Below are 8,602 nucleotides of genomic sequence, written 5' to 3' on the forward strand. Positions count from 1 at the left end.
TATGCATAGATTTCGAACTTTTACCAAGAGACGTTAGTAAATCTTAGGATGTACCCATACCAGCTGGTAAAACCGTTTTCACTGAAAAAAATAGCTTAGCATTTTATTGAAATAGTTTGTATTTATTGCAGATTTATGTATTTTTAACATTCTTGCATTCCAATGTGATTATAATGAGCAGCCGCGCGGGATTAGCCGAGCGGTCTCAGGCGCTGCAGTCATGGACTGTGGGGCTAGTGCCGGCGGATGTTCGAGTCCTCCCTGGGGCATGGGAGTGCGTGCTTGTCCTTCGGATAATTTAGTTTAAGTAGTGTGTAAGCTTAGGGACAGATGACCTTAGCAGTTAAGTCCCATAAGATTTCACACACATTTGAACATTTTATAATGAGCAATATTCCATATTAGTAAAAAATGTTACGTTGTGAACGTTAATTTTTGTTACTACAAGGTTGACTACTGTAGCATTTCGAATTACATCATATGGAAGACGATTTACACAAGCATGTTTTCGTTGAACACTTTTTTAAGCAATTGCACTTTTTGAAGCCTTGTCCTCCAACAAAAGATCGTTTGGCAACAACTTCCTGTAGACTAATTTCTTCTCTTGCTACTTTTTCGACGTTGATAAAATTTTCCTTACGCAATGTAAATTGGTTCCTTGTGTACAATGACTTCAGTTTACCAGCTTTGGTATCAAGTTCATAAAATTCGTCGTCCTGAATATTTATCACTACTGCCATTATAGATTTTGCTTCCGTTTTTGCCCTGTCTATATCCGGTGCTTTAATTCTCATACTCTGTCCAACTGAAGGTTTTGGAATTTTGTTGCATGAGGCTGCTTTCATTTTCTTTGCATTCAATTGAAGACCTTCTTTGGCAGCTCCTCGGATCCGTTTCACTTTATTAACACTGTTGGAACGTGTCAGTGTCCCGTCACAACCATCATCTGGTGCCAGTTTCTCGTTGTTAACTGTCGTGAAATCCTATGTCCATGGTGTTTCCTCCCCTGCTGCAGCCGCACTTTCTACCTCCGTTCCTTTTGTTCCAGTACTTCATTCACTGACATCAATTCCTTGGCCGTTGTTTTCAATTTTCTGTTAGTCAGTGGAAGTAGTGTTTAACATTGTTTCCAAGTCTTCTTGAGTGTTTACGTTTTTTTATTGAATCACGTGGAGCAACTGAGGTCGCAATGCCCATTTTCATTGGAACCCCAAACATGGCTCCATATGGTGAACATCTGATCCCTTCATAACAAACCCTATTTTTCATTGCTTGCGCAAAACTCAACCCTTCAGACCGATTTGAAGTTTCATTTGTTTACATCAAAGTTGATAACATATTTTCGATGTCTTGATTTGCTCTGTCGACTGATCCCTGAGACTGACTGTGCTTCGGCTTCCCGTGGACTATCTTTATATCACTCCACAACCCACATAAACTTTGAATGACGTGGTTACAAAACTCTCTACCATTTTCAGAATGAAGGCTACGTGGTGTACCAAAGGTGGTAAAAATGTCCAAAAGATGATATGCTAGCCGCGCGGGATTAGCCGAGCAGTCTGGGCGGTGCAGTCATGGACTGTGCGTCTGGTCCCGGCGGAGGTTCGAGTCCTCCCTCGGGCATGGGTGTTTGTGTTTGTCCTTAGGATAATTTAGGTTAAGTAGTGTGTAAGCTTAGGGACTAATGACCTTAGCAGTTAAGTCCCATAAGATTTCACGCACATTTGAAGATTTGATGATATGCTACTTCATCAGCCCTTTTCGAAGTTAGTGCGCGGAGGATAACAAATTTTGTCAAATGATCTTGGTATACAAGTATGAACTTCGATTTATTGTATGGATTTGCCTGCATGCAGATTAAGTCAATTTGGCATCGTAAACTCATTTCACTGTGTTTGATAGGTTTCACTACAACATCCCTTTTCAATGTTTGTTTGCATTTGCTGGCATAGTTCACATAATATCAAATAAGTAACTATTGATTCGACACTCACAGTCTTGTACTTACGGTTCTGTTCCACAGTCATTCGTGTTCGGCCGCCACGGCCTGAGTCAATGAGGGTCTCATGCAGTACGTTAAACAGTTCATCAAAACGAACGTAATAACGAATTTCTTCTTTTTCAGCAGACACTTGTGCTATGAGTTTTTCTTCACCTCCGATGTTGAGAATATCACCCCCCTTCAAACGTCTGTAGTAAACAGATTTTTATTGGAAACGATTTTTGCATTTTTCGATTCACTTAACAGAATATTATATTGATCAGCAGTTACATAAAAATTTTTGTCCTTCTCTTTATTCACTGATTCACTTAAAAGTTCGTAAAATTTGTTACGCATAACATCTCTCGTTCTGATGCAAAGCTGCAGAAGAGAGACCACTAAAACGAGTCGCAAAGATGACCGTACGCACGATGCTCGACACTGACTAAAACTACACAGCGGTGAGCGGACTGGGAACTCATTATTACCAACAAACAAACTTATCTGAACTCAAAATTGGCAACAATGAAACTTGTCTGAACCTGCACGATGGAGGCGGGAGTCTTCGATCCAGCTTTTACCAGTATGCATTGATAAACACTAAGATTTACCAATGTCTCTTGGTAAAAGTTCGAAATCTATGCATATAATGAGAAATTTCAGACTTTCATCACACCACGATGGTAAACCTTAGGTTTCACTGATTAATTCTAGGATTTACCAATTATCTTACTTTTACAGTAACATAATATATACGCTCACAGCAGCGAAGAGATTAACTGTGTCCCTGTCAGCCCGAGTATCATGTATTACTACAAACAGCAAATTTTGGCGAGTAGACGATGGCTGCGATTCATGGCCAGGGGCGCTGCAATGAGGCTGATGGCATCCAAGGTGGAAAGCTCCAGACTCTAACAAACAACTCCCCAACAAAGTGTAGAAGAGTAAGTAACGATCGACTCCTTCAACGATCACGAGGGCGCTCCTCTGTTCCCTTGGTCACACCTATGCCGAAGCTTCTGCTCAGTTGCGCTAGTGACCAGCCAATGACGGTCCAATAATAATTTTTCCACCAGTCCTGAGTATTAAACAAAAATAGCAAATCTCCCACTACACAGTTATGTCACCATAACCGTCAATGGGAGCTCTTCCCGCCAATCTCTACGGCGGCTGTAATCAAGAGATGACGTAAGGCTCAGCCCTCCAATCACAGCCTCCACAAGGCGTCTGTGCAGTAAGCCCTTGGGTGTGAGACTCGAACAGATTATGCTAATTACAGGGCCTACATGCGACGCCACAGTGACAAACCATCCATCGAGATGCACGCCCATTTCCATGAAGCTCCAGCAGACAGTGCCAGAGGTAAAATTGGACAATATTCCTCAGTCTGTTTTTAATTGGAAAAACCAGTAAATAAGAACATTGCTGATCTCGACAAAGTAGTCGAAACAATTCACAATTTAAGCAATAAACAAAGTGCTGATGCCACTTTGAATCTTATAACAGAAGAATAACAAAATAAAATATTTTCCTCACAAGTCCCTCTCTAGAGAAAGTCCACCAATGAAAAGATGGAAACATAACTACTAGAGAGTGATCAGTGCAGCATTACTAAAAAGCTGTCCATGGAGGCCAGACCACCGTTACATGACACTCTTGAGTCACAGTCCGAAACTACCACTCCTGAGGATCTGGGACTACCAGCAGATGAGGCATGTGACTATTGAGGTCAGGTTAGCAGATCCCTACGTGTCCTGGCGGCGTGTCGAACTGCCTTCTGGCTGGCGGTGCACCAGCTTATAAGGCCAGCTGGGGCCAGGATGGATCTTCTCGGACTACTTTCGATCATGTGAGTAGTGTAAGAAAATAGTCCAATTGTTGATCGCGATTTATGGCGCTCCTATCGATCCACAGTGCTCGGGTAGCAGGCCCTGGCGGCCGTTGGCTGAAGCTGTGTTTTCGTTTCCGGCAGCGGCCTCTGTCGTACTTTAAACATTTGCGTTGATTTCACTCGCTGTGATGAAGGCATCCCGCATATCTGTTCTGTCATGCTGGATGCCGAGGTCGCAGGCGGACGGGACGGACGCTACAGTGCCATGTTTTAGGCTGTAGCGTTTGCCCTCCGTTCTCTCTCTCTCTCTCAAAAGATGCTATTTCAGACAACAACATTCGCCCTCGTAAAACTGTGTCTGGGGCGTCTGCTAACATCAGAAGACGAGCCACGGGCGACGGTCGTACGTATCTATCCCGTGGCCAGTAATCTCGTCCACCCCCAGTCTATTCACCATTGGGCTGGTGCAGTTATTGTGTAGGCCAGCTGCATTTCTAGGAATCCATCCGCTTTCTCCCCTCGCCGACCACGCTCAAAGTTGACAGTCGAAACCTCCGCAGCGCTCGCAAGAAGGAGGAAGAAATGGTTCAAAAAATGATGTCTGTCACACATGCAAATTACTATCCTTGCCAGCCAGTACAGAGTATCTGATCACTGATTTGCTTAACGATGTATGTCTATCGCATATCAAAGGCAATCTACATCTGTGAAAAATCAAACACAATAAAGGAGAGCGGACTGGCGTGATAGGTCTACTACCATGTATAGGAGGGCCAGAAGGTCCTCCATCTTACATATACTCCCGTCTCACATTAGATTTTTGTGCCATATGTCCCTCACTTAGGAAAGAAATGGTAGTGTGGCACAATACAAAGAAAAATCTGTCTAACATAATGTGTCAAGGCAAATCTGATGGAACGGAAAGGCCAACACAATATTAAAATTTTGCCAGTTCTCTGTCAATATATATTTAGTGGTAACACAGGTACGTCCTCTGGGTCACCCCTAGAAATTCATACACACTCTCACACATACACACATATACTGGGCTCCAGGCCGAGAGCCAGTTGTACATTGCAAGTGTGTATCATTGGGTCTTGCTATGCTTACGGTGTCTCACACAAAAAAACAGACAACGAAGAAACCTCAATGTGTGCCCAGGGCAAGACCAGTTATTCATCATGCAAGGTCGTACCTACGGTTGAACGAATTTGCCACACCCATTCTTGACACAGTACGAAAATTATTCAACAAATTCTTTGGAGATGACCTGAAGTCCAAACACCATCATGCATGCTTAGAAGAGGTATGAAGCTGCTGTCATTCCGCACTCACGCTCATATTAAGGACAAAAGAACAAATCTTACAGATTTGTTTTGGTGCATCTGCTGTCCCATTCTGTCTGATACTTCTGTAAACCATTTATATGTACAGACAAAACTTTCTCTTTGTCAAGTTAATTTGAACCTGATTGTTTTCGAAATTGAGAGTGATCGTGAATTTTAGTGCTCCCGAATAAAACGGCAAAAGGACTGCTATTGAGCTTGACATTTACATTTGAGTGCGTAATTTGAAAAGAAAAATAATCGCCACTAGTTTTATTCGTGGTAAAAACAGAATTTTTTCTATTAGTTATTTCTCCTATGTTTTAAATACGAGTTCCAAGAAAGATAAAATTTTCCTAGAAGTATGATTGATCCAAAATAACTTACTCCTCAAAATAATAATATTCTCTCACTCCTATGAAACGAATGCCCTTAAAATAACGTGGCTTAATTTTGTTTAAAGCTGTGAGAGGTTTGTGATACTGTTTTTGTTATCTCGCACAAATACACTGCCGGAAAAAATCAGTTCACCGTTTCAGAGGTTACCAATTCACTCAAGATCTATTGTTGCAACAGGCATATGGAGTAAATGAAATGATTACATTTACGGATCAATAGTACAAGCGATTGTGAGGTCCTGACCGATGCTGCAAAGCCCATGTTAGTACGTGGTGTGGCCTCCATGGTCGGCAACGCAGGTGCTGACTCTGGCAACCAAGCGGTCGTACAGATGACGAATACTGTCCTGGGATACATTATGCCATGCCTGCTCGACTTCTTCATGTAATTCTGTAAGAGTTGTTGGCTGACGAGTCGCACGAGTCACTCTCGTCCCTCCATATCACATACGTGCTCGACTGGAGACAAGTCTGTAGATCGCGCTGGCCACAGAAGTTGCTGCACGTTTTGCAGAGCACGTTGAGTTCACGGGTAGTGTTTGGGCGAGCATTATTCTGTTGGAACAATACATCACCCTCCTATTGAAAGATCGGCAAAAGAACTGGTCTAACAACATTCTATATGTACCGAGCGCTGGTTAACGCCCCTCCAAAAACACCAGACGTGCACCAAGTTCTAGATTATCGCACCCCAGGCCATAAGGTCTGCCATGGGCATGTGTGTCTTGGATGAATGCACTCTATGAGACAGTGATCACCAGGTCTACGTCGTAAGCTCAAACGACCATCACTTACGTGCAGGCAGAATCTGCTCTCATCGCTGAAGACCACAGCACTCCATTCCATCTTCCAAGTGATCCTCTGACGGAACCAGTCGACCCTTGCCCGTCGATGTGAAACTTCTTTATTTAAAAGAGTGTGTCTGTACTTAAATTGCAGAATGACTGAGAAAATGAAACTACTACGTTATTTGATTCTGAAACAGGTGAGTAAAACTGAACGTACTGAACCTACTTTCTCTTTACCTTTTCCTATCATGTCAACACTGGCGCACAATATTCTATCGCAACGCAATCTGACTGCTCAAAAAATTACAACCTGACTTCAAATTATTTATTCAAAAGAACTGCCCTGACTAAAAAGAAATCCTAACAATAACCTATACATTTCATTAAGCACATACCTAACAAAAATCTTCATTATGCGAATTACTGCAATACAGCGAGCGTGAATACTGCCAGCTAAATAAAAGATTCTAACGACTAAAGTCACTAACTACTAATAGGAATGTGGTTGGCAAAGGAAAGATTTTGTTGCAAACCGAATCATGTATTTTTTTTATCTTAATAATGTGACATCCAGTTCAGACACGAGTATAAATCGTCATTGACATCTAGTACAAAGGTATATAATTATGAATAATCTTCAGTCTCCAAGTCGAACACGTACAGATTGTTAGCCTACGCTAACACTTCAGGCCTCTACCCTCCATCAGCGCTAACTTCTCACATCTAACATCCATTACTGCTGGCTGTTTATCTCCAACTGCCCAACAGTACTTCCATCACTGCTGGAGACTAACTTCCAACTGCCCAACATTACTGGCGATTAACTTCCAACAACGAGTCCAACCAGCCACAGAGTGTCTTGCAAAGAAAGCGCAGTCAGAGATCCAATGCAAAGCGCTACGCAGCGCTGCCAACACAGAAGCAGCCCACTTACAGATGCTGTGGAGTGAGTGGAAGACGGGCTAGAGATGTGCGTCCCTGTAGTTCCATCGCTAATAATTCGTTCGCAACAGTTCGTGTTGACATGTATGGACTCACTAGCCCTCTTATCTGTGCTGTGGTACTGTACGATCTGCCACAGCTGCCCTTACAGTATGACGATTCCGCCGGCCGTCTGTGATGCTTGGACGTCCTGAACGTCGTCTACTGGTGTTATAATATTCACCTGACCACTGATACTGGCACTGTCGCACAACTGACACATTACGTTTAGCTTGTGTGGCAGTTCTCCGCAAGGACCATCCCACCACTCGGAAGACCACAATTTAACCCCTTTCAGACTCGCTTACTTGGCTGTATAAAGCATGAGTGGTTCTTCGTGGAACTGTTGCCTGCTTGCTACACATGTCTGCGCCACACTGATCCTTCTGGCTGTGAGCATTCTCTATTAAAAGGTAGACACGGATGACCCACTGGTAGCTATGCTACTACGCTATCTGTTGGCGCACGGCGTCGAAACCATTATCATACATCTACTATACTCCAGGTGGCATATGCCGTCATTTTATCAAAATCGACGCCGTCTTTTTCACACTGACTCTCCTTTTGAAACCCCGAAAGTCCTTGTGACAGCATCAAAATCTGGTAAAAAAGAGCATAAAAAATCTGAAATCCTCCCGAACAGGCCATGAAGGGCCGACGGACCGACCGGCCGCCCTGTCCGGCGTCACTGTATTGGAAGATGGAGAGGCATGTGGTCAGCACACCGCTCTCCCGGCCGTATGTCAGTTTCCGAGTCCGGAGCCGCTACTTCTCAATCAAGTAGCTCCTCAGAATGCCTCACAAGGGCTGAGTCCTCCCCTCTTGCCAACAGCACTCGGCAGACAGGATGGTCACCCATCCAAGTGCTAGCCCTGCCCGACTGCACTTAACTTCGGTGATCTGACTGGAACCGGTGTTGCCACTGCGGTAAGGCCGTTGGCAAAAAAAAAAAAAAAAAAAAAAAAAAAAAAAAAAAAAAAAAAAAAAAAAAAAAAAAAAAGAAAGGTCAGTTCAAAAGATATAAGAAACATGTAACATGTTTTCCTTTCAAGTGAGGGAGAAAATTGTATATCATTGTGTGATTCTTGGGGCTGTCAGTGTGAAATAACTGTATAGAGCATCATGCCCGAGCCGAGTACAAGGAACTTGTTCATCTAGTGTTCGCAAAGGGCTCGACAGCACAGATACAGTCGTGAGACGTACATGGCTTTCGGTGTTGGAAGAACTTTGTGACAAGATCTTCAGATCTAGTTTTGTTGGATGACAACGATATTAATCTCCAGTTGATAAACTATGCA

The 8,602-nt window shown here is 43.2% G+C and overlaps 1 pseudogene; it reads right to left on the reverse strand.

The window, feature by feature from the left end:
- Positions 1-8,127: 8,127 nt before the first annotated feature.
- On the reverse strand, positions 8,128-8,245 carry LOC124621220 (annotated as a pseudogene).
- Positions 8,246-8,602: the final 357 nt, after the last annotated feature.

Source organism: Schistocerca americana, chromosome 6 (genome assembly GCF_021461395.2).
Source record: "Schistocerca americana isolate TAMUIC-IGC-003095 chromosome 6, iqSchAmer2.1, whole genome shotgun sequence".
NCBI classification, from domain to species: Eukaryota; Metazoa; Arthropoda; class Insecta; order Orthoptera; family Acrididae; genus Schistocerca; species Schistocerca americana.